The 15,060-nt window shown below is 41.7% G+C and overlaps 1 protein-coding gene across 4 annotated transcripts in view; it reads left to right on the top strand.

The window, feature by feature from the left end:
* Window positions 1-15,060, top strand: part of tanc2b (tetratricopeptide repeat, ankyrin repeat and coiled-coil containing 2b) — a 251,693-nt gene that overhangs the window by 43,876 nt on the left and 192,757 nt on the right. Inside the window, exon 1 of one of the 4 annotated variants that reach the window (XM_082970515.1) lies at window positions 5,166-5,310. The exons of the other annotated variants lie outside the window; for them this stretch is intronic. The gene's annotated coding sequence lies outside the window, so the exon portion shown is untranslated. Of the gene's footprint in view, window positions 1-5,165; window positions 5,311-15,060 lie in introns of those variants that run through there. 4 annotated transcript variants of the gene reach the window in all.

Genomic DNA, 15,060 nt, shown 5'->3' with positions numbered 1-15,060 from the left:
TGACAGTTTAACACATCTTTCTCTTAACATTTTAACATTTTAGTCATTTAGCAGACACTCTTGTACAGAGAGACTTAATAATTAGTGCATTCCTCTTAAGACCTCTAGTTGAAACAACAACACATCACAATCGTATCAAGTACATTTTCCCTCAACAAAGTATTTATGAGGAAAGTCTGTGCTAATGGGAAAAGAGAAGTGTCTTTTTTGGGGGGGAGGGGGAGTCCAGGGTGCCATAAGAGTTACAGTTGAAGTCAGAAGTTTACATACATCTTAGATTGTTTAACTTGGGTCAAACGTTTCGGGTAGCCTTCCACAAGCTTCCCACAATAAGTTGGAAGTTGGAAGTTTACATACACCTTAGCCAAATACATTTAAACTCAGTTTTTCACAATTCCTGACATTTAATCCTAGTAAAAATTCCCTGTCTTAGGTCAGTTAGGATCACCACTTTTTTTTAAGAATGTGAAATGTCAGGATAATAGTAGAGAGAATGATTTATTTCAGCTTTTATTTCTCTCATCACATTCCCAGTGGGTCAGAAGTTTACATACACTCAATTAGTATTTGGTAGCATTGCCTTTAAATTGTTTAACTTGGGTCAAACGTTTCAGGTAGCCTTCCACAAGCTTCCCACAATAAGTTGGGAGAATTTTGTCCCATTCCTCCTGACAGAGCTGGTGTAACTGAGTCAGGTTTGTAGGTTTCCTTGCACACACTTTTTCAGTTCTGCCCACAAATTTTCAATAGGATTGAGGTCAGGGCTTTGTGATGGCCACTCCAATATCTTGACTTTGATGTTCTTAAGCCATTTTTCCACAACTTTGGAAGTATGCTTGGGGTCATTGTCCATTTGGAAGACCCATTTGCAACCAAGCTTTAAACTTCCTGACTGATGTCTTGAGATGTTGCTTCAATATATCCACATCATGGATTCCTCCAAACATAACGATGGCCATAATGGCCAAACAGTTCTATTTTTGTTTCATCAGACCAGAGGACATTTCTCCAAAAAGTACGATCTTTGTCCCCATGTGCAGTTGCAAACCGTAGTCTGGCTTTTTTTATGGCGGTTTTGGAGCAGTGGCTTCTTCCTTGCTGAGTGGCCTTTCAGGTTATGTCGATATAGGACTCGTTTTACTGTGGATATAGATACTTTTGTACCTGTTTCCTCCAGAATCTTCACAAGGTCCTTTGCTGTTGTTCTGGGATTGATTTGCACTTTTCGCACCAAAGTACGTTCATCTCTAGGAGACAGAACGCGTCTCCTTCCTGAGCGGTATGACGGCTGCGTGGTCTCATGGTGTTTATACTTGCGTACTATTGTTTGTACAGATGAACGTGGTACCTTCAGGCGTTTGGAAATTGCTCCCAAGGATGAACAGAAGCTTCTAAAGCCATGACATCATTTTCTGGAATTTTCCAAGCTGTTTAAAAGCACAGTCAACTTAGTGAATGTAAACTTCTGAACCACTGGAATTGTGATACAGTGAATTATAAGTGAAATAATCTGTCTGTAAACAATTGTTGAAAAATTACTTGTGTCATGCACAAAGTAGATGTCCTAACCGACTTCCCAAAACTATAGTTTGTTAACAAGAAATTTGTGGAGTGGTTGAAAAACAAGTTTTAATGACTCCAACCTAAGTGTATCTAAACTTCCGACTTCAACTGTATGCACTCATCCACACACACACACACACACACACACACACACACACACACACACACACACACACACACCTCATTCTTCACAGATTTTTGGGCTGCATCCCAAACTGGTCAAAAGTAGTACACTATGTAGGGAATGGGGTGCCATTTGAGATGCAGATTTGGTCCCTGGGTTAGAAAAAGAGAGAAATAATAAGTGCTGCCTTTCTGTCAGTCTCCAACTCCTGACAGGCTGGACTGACTGACTCATAGATTCTATTTCTATGGACAGACTGACTGACTGTGATGGAAAGCTGTGTCCAAATTAAAGCCTACTAGAGAGACACCCAATTATGCTGTTAATAACTGCCCACTGACCTCTCTCTCTCTCTCTCAGCACAATGGCACACTAAAGCAAGGCCTATTTGGCAATGAATATAGGCTGCAAGATAGATAGGCTACATTTCTGTATAAGCACTTTGTGACATCTGCTGATGTAAAAGGGGTTTTCTAAATACATTTGATGTGATCGGTAGGGTAATTCAGCTATTACAAACTATGTGAATGTAGCCGTACACACAGCAGTCTTACCAATATAATGCTGAAAGTAGTAGCCTAGTTAATCATGCAAAACAAAAATACTGAATAGCAGTTTGACTTAGAATACTGACACAACTGTAAATGCCAACTAATGAATGCGAACAGAACGAAACACCGGTAGGCCTACCTACTATAGGCCTATAAACAAAATATCATCATCATAACAGTCTATACTGAAAAAAATATATAAACTCAACATTCAACAATTTCAAAGATTTAAAGAGTTACCGTTCAAATAAGGAAATCAGTCAATTGAAATATACATTAATTAGACCATAATCTATGGATTTCACATGACTGGGAATACAGATATGCATCTGTTGATCACAGATACCAGTATCAGAAAACCAGTCAGTATCTTGTGTGACCACCATTTGCCTCATGCAACACATCTCCTTCGCATAGAGTTGATCAGGCTGTTGATTGTGGCCTGTGGAATGTTGTCCCACTCCTCTTCAATGGCTGTGCGAAGCTGCTGGATATTGACGGGAACTGGAACACGCTGTCGTACACGTCGATCCAGAGCATCCCAAACATGCTCAATGGGTGACATGTCTGGTGAGTATGCAGGCCATGGAAGAACAGGGACATTTTTAGCTTCCAGGAATTGTGTACATATCCTTGTGACATGGGGAAGTGCATTATAATGCTAAAACATGAGGTGATGGCGGCCTCGTCACAGTATCTCTGTGCATTCAAATTGCCATTGGAGACTTATGGTAGAGAAATAAACATTAGATTCTCTGGCAACAGCTCTGGTGGACATTCCTGCAGTCAGCATCTTGGGATTGTGTTGGGTAATGATTATACTGTTTAATCAGCTTCTTGATATGCCACACTTGTCAGGTGGATTGATTATCTTGGCAAAGGGGAAATGCTCTCAAACAGTGCGTATGACATTTCTGGGATCTTTTATTTCAGCTCATGAAACATGGGACCAACACTTTACATGTTGCGTTTATATTTTTATTCAGTGTATATTTAGGCTAGTTATATTATCAGTAAACAAATGCAGTAAACAAAATGCAAATAACCAAAACACAGCCTACAGTAAGATGCAGCAATGCACAGCCGTCTTGCCAGCTTCAAACATGGAAAATCATGCCGATCAGGAGCTTAGCAGCACCTTGTGATATGGCACAATGCACCTCTGTGGATCAAATTCGACCTACAAATGTAATTAATGAAGCAATGCCGGCCTGCCATAAACACGTTTCCAATACGTACAGTTCCATTTACAACATCAAAAGCAATAGGCTACCAAGAACAACATAGAAATAGAATATAGGCAGTCTATTTCGATGATGAAACATACCAATATGTAGCTGTTCCCAGGGGCGTCATTTGGGTTCTTGCATTGGAATTATATTGAATTCTGCTTATATCAGGTTATATCACAATAAACATAAAGTTCAAATGCCGAGACATTGAGTGCGTTTGACTAATAAGAGACAGGTTGGCATGAAATCTCTGTTGCGCTCTATCAACACCATGGACAGAGCCCTACCTTTTTGGCAATGAAAATATAGGCTGGCTAAAAAAGTCATTTTGCCATTCCAGACTGTAGGTTTTTACTGAAAATGATTCCACTGGCTATACCACCAATATAGATTTTGATCAAAACCAACTAGCTAGATTGTTTCTTACCCTTTCAGAAGAGTTGCAGCCTCCTTGATATCCTGTTGAACTTCCTGAGTAATCGATCACTCCTTGTAAGACCGACCTCAAATGCCCGTTGGATTCGTTGAGCTTTCCTCACCTCGGGTGTAGCAGGTTTCGTCTGTGCTGACTGAACACGTTTGTCTAAGTGAATAATCAATCAATCAAATTTATTTATAAAGCCCTTCTTACATCAGCTGATGCCACAAAGTGCTGTACAGAAACCCAGCCTAAAACCCCAAACAGCAAGCAATGCATGTGTAGAAGTACGGTGGCTAGGAAGAACTCCCTAGAAAGGCCAGAACCTAGGAAGAAACCTAGAGAGGAACCAGGCTATGAGGGGTGGCCAGTCCTCTTCTGGCTGTGCCGGGTGGAGATTATAACAGAACATGGCCAAGATGTTCAGATGTTCATAGATGACCAGCAGGGTCAAATAATAATAATCACAGTGGTTGTCGAGGGTGCAACAGGTCAGCACCTCAGGAGTAAATGTCAGTTGGCTTTTCATAGCCGATCATTCAGAGTATCTTTACCGCTCCTGCTGTCTCTAGAGAGTTGAAAATAGCAGGTCTTGGACATGTAGCACGTCCGGTGAACAGGTCAAGGTTCCATAGCCGCAGGCAGAACAGTTGAAACTGGAACAACAGCACGGCCAGGTGGACTGGGGACAGCAAGGAGTCATCAGGCCAGGTAGTTCTGAGGTATGGTTCTAGGGCTCAGGTCCTCCTCCGAGAGAGAAAGAAAGAAATAATGAGTTCTTGCCAGCGGCCTGTCATTAACAAGTGTTGACACCTCAGTTCCCATAGCACTTCGAACTTGTTTTTCTTTCCACAGTGCAGTGCATTTTAAATATTCCTTGCTTGATGCGTACCTAGTGAATCCTTTGGTTCTATCAATTACGTTTGGGCGGTATCCATATTTCATATTGTCAAATTGTCCTTCTCTTATCCTGGGATTTACCACACAAGGGGGCTAAAAATACAAGAAAAGCATTGGGTCGCTATTACCAGAATGCTAAACAAATTAGCACAAACTAATAACTAATTCCAAAGACAGGCAAATCCAGCTTATAGTTAGTAGCTACCAAATGTCATTTTCGGTGAGTGTGGACATTTACAAGCTGAAGTGAACCCAGATACATTTTGCAAATCAGCAAAGTTGTGATGCTGCTCTTCCTTCAGAAAAGCATGCATGTGTACACGAAGAAGAACAGAAGGAAAATACAACTCATCCAGAGCTCTTTGACTTCCGGTAGAATGCCATTGTAAGATATAAAGTGTAACTTTATCACCTCGTGCACTGCACAACAGAGACTCGCTGATAGATATAAAACGCTATGAACTCACCAGCACCCGCCGTGTCCCAAACATGTGACAGCCTCAACTGTTCTGGGGAACTTTGGTAAGCTTCATAATGTTAAATAATTTAACAGGAGAAATGAAGAACGCAATCGGCTTTATTTCCTAACATATTGCACAAGTTGACTAAAGGTATTAACATAAAAAGTAGCTACAAATTTAAAAATCTATTGAAAAACTTCAAATATTTTTTACGGTATTGAAAAACCATCCTGTGGCTTTTTCCAAATACCCCGGTATACGGTATACCACCCAAGCCTACTATCCCCAATACAGAACTTTCGACATGGGAACCAAAAATGCGGCATCTGCAGTAATCGAGTATTCCAGCTACTCTCTTCCTGTGAACCAGGAAACCTGCAGCTAGGGTAAGATTTTAGGCTAACCTGGGCTGGTGTCTCTTTCAAGATCGTCAGGGACAGTCAGAGGTGGAGGGGGCTGTGGAGCCATAATCCTAGCGGTGGAATTCGGGGTAAACTCTTCACGCGGAGCTAGCTGGAGCTCGTCAGCATCATCAAAGGAGTCATACCTAACCGCCCAGTGGCGTTCCATAGCCCCCTACACACACACTCACTCCGCAGCGCGCTCTGTCCATGGTGCGGTCTGTATCAACAGCTCAGCGGAGATGGAGATTTCGCGCTAACCTCTCACTCAATCATTTGACATAAAACGAAATCTGAGGTGGCATAAATGTCAACTGAGCTCCCTTTTGCCCCCTCGTGGAGCCGGGCCCGCTCTCTCTGATCGTGTTTCTATGCCAGAGCCCATTAGATCAATACATGTCTGTTAGATTACAGCAACCTTCTCCCTATGTCTCAATCACATGGAGTGATGGAAGTTTGAGCTCACACTCCTTTACAATGTAGTGCTTATTATTCCGACTTACAAACCATTAACAGCATCTCTGAACACAGCCCAGGAGCTGTACCTAGAGCTGTTACAGTGACCGTATTACCGCCATACCGGCAGTCACGAGTCATGACTGCAGTCAAATTCCACGTTACCATTTAGTCACGGTAACTAGGCTTCTCCAAGCTCTGATACTGCTGATGGTCATTAGTAGCCTACCAAACTTGCTAACTGCCTGTTACTCAGCACTCTATTGTCCCTCTAATTACTCGGACATGAATGCAAATGAGAAGCGTCCTCCATTCACTATTTAAGTGCATAGATGACATGTTTTTTTTCCCCCTCTTCCGAGACAGGTGCATGATAATGATCCATTCTAAATCAAAACTAATTTCACACATATATTATTTAGTATATGTAAAGACAATATTAAATCAAGACTAGTGTAATGGGTGACACTATTAGCCAATAACTTTTTTAATTATATATTATCACTGAGGCAAGAAATGGCGCATGCCTAGTCCCTCACCTCATGTAGCCTAGCCAGTAGGCCTATATGTTTTGATAAAGTTTGTATCACAACTAAACTGGCCAAATAACTCCTTAAAATTAAGCACATTAATCCACTTACCGGGGTAGAGCCTAACTGGCATACATAGGCGACGTGTGAGTTTCAAGTTTGGGAGATAATTTTCACCATAAAAATGCACCTTTATAATAAAGCATTACATGCGTAATCGCATTTATGGTCACTTTTGAGAATAGTGTTTTCCCGCAAATTGATTGCATTTTGGAACATGCACGCTTATAGCCTACTGCCGTCTGCACGTATAATGTGAAGAAATAGCCTAATAGTTAATCAACATTTTAAGCTAAACGTTCTGATCTGTTGCGTCAGCCTCATTGAGTAAAACAGGTTTTTTGATGCTAGTGGTTGTATTAATTTGGGATCTATCGCATTCCACAACTGTCCCAGACTATGTTTGGAATATTTATTACTCACACAGAAGGACAAGTTGACCAACAGAATAGGTTCACTTTTGTTAACCCACTGTTCCTAGGCCGTCATTGAAAATAAGAATTTGTTCTTACCTGACTTGCCTAGTTAAATAAAGGTTAAATAATAATAATAATAATAATAATAATAATAATAATTGGCTAATAAGAGTTGAGAGAGCCATGTGAGTTAGACGTGCTTTGGAACAAGCAGCTGGAAGAAGGGAATTATAATTGTTATATTCAGCCCAATGTCACAATGACCACTGGCCGTAAAATGCATGCGTTCTTTTATGGGGAATTACGGCTACACTAGGGTGATGGCACCAGGAAATTCGAGGCATTATCAGTTGCTTGTCAAATTGTGAATGAGCGACTGATGAAGGGTGTGCAGCCTGTGAAAGAAACAAAGCATAGCTCATGCCTTTCATGCAACTTTTTTCAAATCATCATTGAAGTCGCATCATAGAATGTGTTAAACATTTTAACAGATAGCCCAACATTTGCATCCCAACTAAAGTTGCATTAATAACTTTAAATTTAGCATACAGGAGGACCATTCTTTCTTAACTGCTCAACATAGCCAGATCAGGGACTAACATAAAGTATGCTCCAAGTATGCTATTCTGTTCTTCTGAAATATACTACATTTTCTTTAGACCTGTCTAAAATAAATAATGTATTTATTGTGATGGTATAGACTATATTTTAAATGCAGGATATGCTATTTGTGTTTGTTATTGAACTGTCAATTACCGTGAGACCATAAGTTATTTGCTTGACAGTCACCGGCTGACAATATAATGACCGCCACAGCCCTAGCTGTACCCTTCTCTGTTAAACAGAGAAAGGTATTACAAGGTTGATCCATGTATAATTGTCCCTTTTACGGTGTCGTGGCAATGGAGAGAGGAGTATTGCAATGTTAAAGTATGGAATTTGTCTCAATAAACACAAATAAAAAGACCCATAGTCATTTATCACGAAGCTGGGGGAAGTTGGTTATAAATATTTTTCTGTGCGGCACAAACAAGACTAATTACAGAGTAAAACCAGCTTTTATTCCCCAGTAACTCTCTCTCTCCGCCACCTCATTATTCACTGTTTAAGATGAATGTATTTACATGCTAAAGGGAACCTCATGACACAAAACCCTGTCCCCCAAATGGCACCCTATTCCCTACATAGTGTACTACTATTCCCTACATAGTCCACTATATAGGGAATAGGGTGCCATTTGGGACGCCCCCTCTACAAGAAGTTATCTTACTCTTTCACTCTACTAGAAATTGTCAGATGAAAGAGAAGCTAGGTGATAGTTCCTGCTGATTCACAAAGCAGGGAAGCTATCGTACTTAGTGAATGTTAAAGTGATGGAGAGGTAGAATAGGTTGTGTCCCAAATGGCACCCTATTCCTTATATAGTGCACTATTTTTGACCAGGGCCTATAGGGGGATGCAGCCTAGGCTACGTAGCGCTGCAAGACAAGTCTGAAGGATGTGTTATTCATTCCAAACAGAGAGACATGATTCATCTTTCCTTTCCTTCCTCTCCCTATGCACTGCTAGCTCTCCTTCATATTCAAGCATAGAGCTGTTCTGAGGCTGCAATCCACGTACTTATTTGGGATACATTATTATTTTCCCTGGTATTGTACGACTGTTGGCTGAAATAGAAATTCAAAGAACCCATCGTAAACAAATCACTTCAACAATTGCACCTGTTTTTTGTCCTTTGTTCAGTACGAAGAGGCACAGCAACTTGTTGGCAGAAACTGATTTGTTTGCTTGTATTATCAGAGCCATTTTGACACATCAAACCAATCAAATCAAACCAAATTTTATTTGTCACATGCGCCGAATACAACAGGTGTAGACCTTACCGTGAAATGCTTACTTACAAGCCCTTAACCAACAATGCAGTTCAAGAAATAGAGTTAAGAAAATATTGATTTAAATAAACTAAAGTAAAAAATGTAACTAAAAAGTAACAGAAAATAACAATAACGAGGTTATATACAAGGGGTACCGGTACTGAGTCAATGTGAGGGAGTACAGGTTAGTTGAGGTAATTTGTACATGTAGGTAGGGTTAAAGTGACTATGCGTAGATAATAAATAGTGAGTAGCAGCAGTGTAAAAACAAAGAAGGGGGGTCAATGTAAATAGTCTGGGTGATCATTTGATTAATTGTTCAGCAGTCTTATGGCTTGGTGGTAGAAGCTGTTAAGGAGCCCTTTGGAGCCCTTTTGGACCTAGACTTGGCACTCCGGTACCACTTGCCGTCCGGTAGCAGAGAGAACAGTCTATGACTTGGATGACTGGAGTCTTTGACAATTTTTTGGGCCTTCCTCTGACACCGCCTAGTATATAGGTCCTGGATGGCAGGTAGCTTGGCCCCAGTGATGTACTGGGCCGGATGCACTACCCTCTGTAGCAGTGATGCAACCGGTCAGGATGCTCTTGATGCTATTTGGTGCAACTGGAATACCTATTGATCCAGGCCATTCTCGTCCTGCGGCTTTTAGATCCATACCCCCTCTATATTTGATAGGCTTGTGCCCTCAAGCCCTTTGGCCTGTGTGGTGGATATGCTTCTTGCGACCAGGTGTGCGTCTCAAATGGCACCCTATTCCTTATATAGTGCACTACGGGCCCTGGTCAAAAGAAGTTCACATTAAAGGTAATAGTGTGCCATTTGGGACACGCAACCTACTGCTTACTGACATCACTGGCGCACTCTGGCGATATCATAAATAGACTACAATGTCATTGTGAAGCCTGATGAAGTCCCTGTGGAATAGAAACATTAATCGATTAAGGATACTGCATCTCTGTCACCTTCACCAGACAATGACATCACAAAGCCACAGATGCTTGTCTCCACTCACTGTACTATTGTTGCAGCCAGTAGGGTAACGTGGGGTAACTAGCGCCCCCCACCCCACCCGCCTAGAAACAATTGTCCAATTGCTGACACAAAAAAACTGTGTTTGGTAAAAATGTAGATGATGATCATGCTTAAGCAAACAAGCTATAAGCTGGCTACAGTTTACTTTTTTTGGTTATTTAATGAAATGTTGTTTTAGAAAAGGGGCGTTTTCCCCAAGTACTGTGGCAACTGCTAATTTAGGTATCATTGACTTGATTTGGATTGCAGGGGGGACAGATGCCCCATTTGAGGGGTGGGGGAGGGTTCCCCCCAACACACTCACCTTAAATGTAACTGCTTTATAAAAACTGATTGACATTTCAATCTCTAAACAAGTTATTTTTTTAATCTTTAGGCTCCCCTAATGGTATGTACTGTATGTGTACGTATGTACAGTACCAGTCAGAAGTTTGGACACACCTACACATTCCAGGGTGTTTGTTTATTTTTAATATTTTCTACATTGTAGTATAATAGTGAAGACATCAAAACTATGAAGTAACACATTTGGAATCATGTACTAACCAAAAAAGTGTTAAACAAATCAAAATATATTTTAGATTTGAGTTTCTTCATATTAGCCACCCTTTGCCTTGATGACAGCTTTGCACACTCTTGGCATTCTCTCAACCAGCTTCATGAGGTCGTCACCTGGAATGCATTTCAATTAACAGGTGTGCCTTGTGAAAAGTTAATTTATGGAATTTCTTTCCTTCTTAATGCATTTGAGCCAATCAGTTGTGTTGGTACAAGGTAGGGATGGTATACAGAAGATAGCCCTATTTGGTAAAATACCAAGTCCATATTATGGCAAGAACAGCTCAAATAAGCAAAGAGAAATGACAGTCCATCATTACTTTAAGACATGAAGGTCAGTCAATACGGAACATTTCAAGAGCTTTGAAAGTTTATTCAAGTGCAGTCACAAAAACCATCAAGCGCTATGATGAAACTGGCTTTCATGAGGTACGCCACAGGAAAGGAAGACCCAGAGTTACCTCTGCAGCAGAGGATAAGTTCAGTAGAGTTAACTGCACCTCAGATTGCAGCCCAAATAAATGCTTCACGGAGTTCAAGTAACAGACACATCTCAACATCAACTGTTCAGAGGAGACTGCGTGAATCAGGCCTTCATGGTTGAATTGCTGTAAAGAAACCACTACTAACTAAAGTACATCAACAATAATAAGAAGAGACTTGCTTGGGCCAAGAAACACGAGCAATGGACATTAGACCGGTGGAAATCTGTCCTTTTGGTCTGGAGTCAAAATGTGAGATTTTTGGTTCCAACCGCCATGTCTTTGTGAGACTCAGTGTAGGTGAATGGATGATCTCTGCATGTGTGGTTCCCACCGTGAAGCATGGAGGAGGTATGATAGTGTCACCAGCAAAACAGCCCCACACCGTCTGTGATTTATTTGAATTCAAGGCACACAGCATGGCTACCACAGCATTCTGCAACGATACTCCATCCCATCCCATCTGGTTTGGGCTTAGTGGGACTATCATTTGTTTTTCAACAGGACAATGACCAAACACACCTCCAGGCTGTGTAAGGGCTATTTGACCAAAAAGGAGAGTGATGGAGTGCTGCAAGGGATTGAACTGGCCTCCACAATCACCCAACTTCAACCCAATTGAGATGGTTTGGTGTGTGTGTGTGTAACTTAATTAGATTGATATATAACTTTCTTAGTTCCATATTAAATTAACTTATTAATTTTGTTACTGACTTAAAACATTTTGATGATTCAGAACATTGTTTAGTTGAGCAAGCGTAGTGGCAGCTAGGGAATGTGTTGTAAAAAAAAATATTGACAAAGTGGTTTTTGTGAGAATTACAGAATTCACCCCGGGGGGCTAGTCCCACATTACCCTGTTTCCTTGTCTAAAGATTGAGGTAAAAGAGTATACACTCTTTGCCCAGTCTGTTGATAAAGATTCCAGTAAAAGAGAAGCTTGTAGTATGTAGACAGCCCTGGGCTAAAGGGGGCATTACACTACATTTGTTTCAATCTGTAGCTCAGACATACAAAGTCACTTTGAGCTTTATGAGAGAAACATGGTCAAATACTCTGAAACAAGATCAAATCACATTTTGACTTTACATATTGAAACAAAATGAGCCAGACAGCACTGGTATAGCCAAGGTTTATAGAGCCTATATCAGTGCATTCCAACTGGCACACTAAAGCCAGCAGGGTATAATCTGAGGCAGAGCTGTGTCACACAGCCAGACCCACTTCTGACAGGCTGGTTGTGTGGTGCTGGTGACCATCAGATGTGTGTGTGCGCCCTCACTGCTTCAGGCTGGCACCATGTAGCCCCCATGTGGCATTTGAGCCCAGAGCAATGAAGACAAGCCAGGATTTCTTTAAAATGTGACTCTTTTCTGCTGTAATAAAAGTCCATTTTTAGTTACCGTCAGGCTCCCTCCACTTTCTCTCTCGCATACAGAAAGATTTGTTTTCCTTTGCTACTGGCCTTCTTTTATGTATTTTGATGAACCTGGATGGATGAAGCCTGTGAATGATGATCCCTTGACGTCAGTCAAAAGCGCCAGCTACAGTAACAGTGTGTGTGCATCCCAAATGACATTCTATTCCCTATGGGGCGTGGTCAAAAGTAGCGCACTATAAAGGGAATAGGGTGCCATTTGAGGACGAAGCCAAAGAAAATCCCATTGAAAATCAGATGAGCAGTGGATAAAGGGAAGTGAGACCAGACTAGAGGATCCTCAAGTATTTAATTCAGTAGGAATTCAATTTGAACGCTCGACCAGGCCGGAGTCATTGACTTGACACTTTAAATGCCTCCATCTCAATGCAAATGTGCTACTCTCTCTCCTGCCAAGGTTGATTACCTGCCATTAATGTTCCAGTGCGTGGTGACCTTCCCTCCCCGTGTCAGCACTCTATTTACACCTTTAAACTGCCTGTCAAACACTGATCCATTCTCCTTCCCCCGGCCACGGCCCATTTGTTTGAACAGGGACGGCCACCCGGCCACTGCAGGGCATACGAACTGAGTCTCAGTATGTGTCCAAAATGACAACCTATTCCTTATATAGTTTACCACCAGGGCACTATATAGGGAATAGGGTTCCATTCGGGACACACCCTCTCTCTGTCTGTATGCAAAACATAATTTCTTTGTGTTCTGGTGATTGACATGGCCCGTGTGATCCTTCCTACATCTGAATCATTTGATAACAGGCTATAATTTAGATTAGGGAATTGGATGTGGGATTTATCATTATTATTGTGTTATTAATTTCAGCAGTTGCGATGGTTAGTTGGAGACAGCTCCTCAAAATGACCAGTAGGTGTAGCAGTGACATCTTATTTCAGATGGAGGGATGAGAGGAGGGAGTGGGAGGGAGGAGTGTCTGTAGTTGTCAGATGAGTTATATTCTGTGGCTGATTCTAGCTGTCTCTTATTTCAGTCCTGCTATGCTTTTTCATCAGGCTCTGTTCTGCTTGACTTTCAGTCTCTGTCGTCAGCTGTGTTCTGTCTACCTAATTGCATTTCACTGTGGGCCGTTTTGGCCATTTGACTGTCATTGTATTAATGCATACGAAATATACTGTAGATTCATATACAGTGCATTCGGAAAGTATGCAGACCCCTTGACTTTTTTCACATTTTGTTACATTACAGCCTTATTCTAAATTAGATTTTTTTTTTTATATCCCCCTCAATCTACACACACTACCCCATTATGACAAAGCAAAAACAGGTTTTTAGAAAATGTAGCTAATAAAAAAGAATAACTGATATCACATTTACATAAGTATTCGGACTCTTTACTCAGTACTTTGTTAAAGTACCTTTAGCACCTGCAGCGATTACAGCCTCGAGTCTTCTTGGGGTGGCAGGTAGCCTAGTGGTTAGATTGTAGGAACAGTAACCGAAAGGTTGCTGGATCAAATCTCTGAGCTGACAACATAAAAATCTGTTGTTCTGCCCCTGAACAAGGCAGTTAATTAACCCACTGTTCCCCGTTAGGCTGCCATTGTAAATAACATTTGTTCTTAACTGCCTTGCCTAGTTGAATAAAGGATAAATATTTTTTTTTTTTAATGACGCAACAAGCTTGGCACACCTGTATTTGGGGAGTTTCTTCCATTCTTCTCTGCGGATCCTCTCAAGCTCTGTCAGGTTGGATGGGGAGCGACACAGCACAGCTATTTTCAGGTTTCTCCATAGATGTTCGATTGGGTTCAAGTCCGGGCTCTGGCTGGACTTCTCAAGGACATTCAGAGACTTGTCCCGAAGGTCCTGAGACTTCAGAGAAGGTCCTGAGCACTCTGGAGCAGGTTTTTATCAGGGATCTCTCTGTACTTTGCTCTGTTCATCTTTCCCTCGATCCTGCTAGTCCCCCAGTCCCTGCCGCTGAAAAACATCCCTACAGCATGATGCTGCCACTGCCATGCTTCACCATAGGGATGGTGCCAGGTTTCCTCCAGAAGTGACGCTTGGCAGTTCAATCTTGGTTTCATCAGACCAGATAATCTTGTTTCTCATGGTCTGAGAGTCCTTTAGGTGCCTTTTGGCAAACTCCAAGCGGGCTGTCGTGCCTTTTACTGAGGAGTGGCTTCTGTCTGGCCACTCTACCATAAGGGCTTGATTGGTGGAGTGTTGCAGAGATAGTTGTCCTTCTGGAAGTTTCTCCCATCTCCACAGAGGAACTCTGGAGCTCTGTCAGAGTGACCATCAGGTTCTTGGTCACCTCCCTGACTAAGGCCCTTCTCCCCTCATTGCTCCGTTTGGCTGGGCGGACAGCTCTAGGAAGAGTCTTGGTGGTTCCAAACTTCTTCAATTTTAGAATGATGGAGGCCACTGTGTTCTTGGGGACCTTCAATGCTGCAGAATTGTTTTCGACACAATCCTGTCTCAATTCTGTCCCTGAGCTCTTCGGACAATTCCCTCGACCTCATGGCTTGATTTTTGCTCTGACGTTTACTGTCAACTGTGGGACCTTATATAAACAGGTATGTGCCTTTCCAAATCATGT

Source organism: Salmo salar, chromosome 28, assembly GCF_965601325.2.
Source record: "Salmo salar chromosome 28, fSalSal1, whole genome shotgun sequence".
Taxonomy (NCBI): domain Eukaryota; kingdom Metazoa; phylum Chordata; class Actinopteri; order Salmoniformes; family Salmonidae; genus Salmo; species Salmo salar.
The sequence above is the reverse complement of the archived record's forward strand: the minus strand, read 5'-3'. Positions and strand labels throughout refer to the sequence as shown.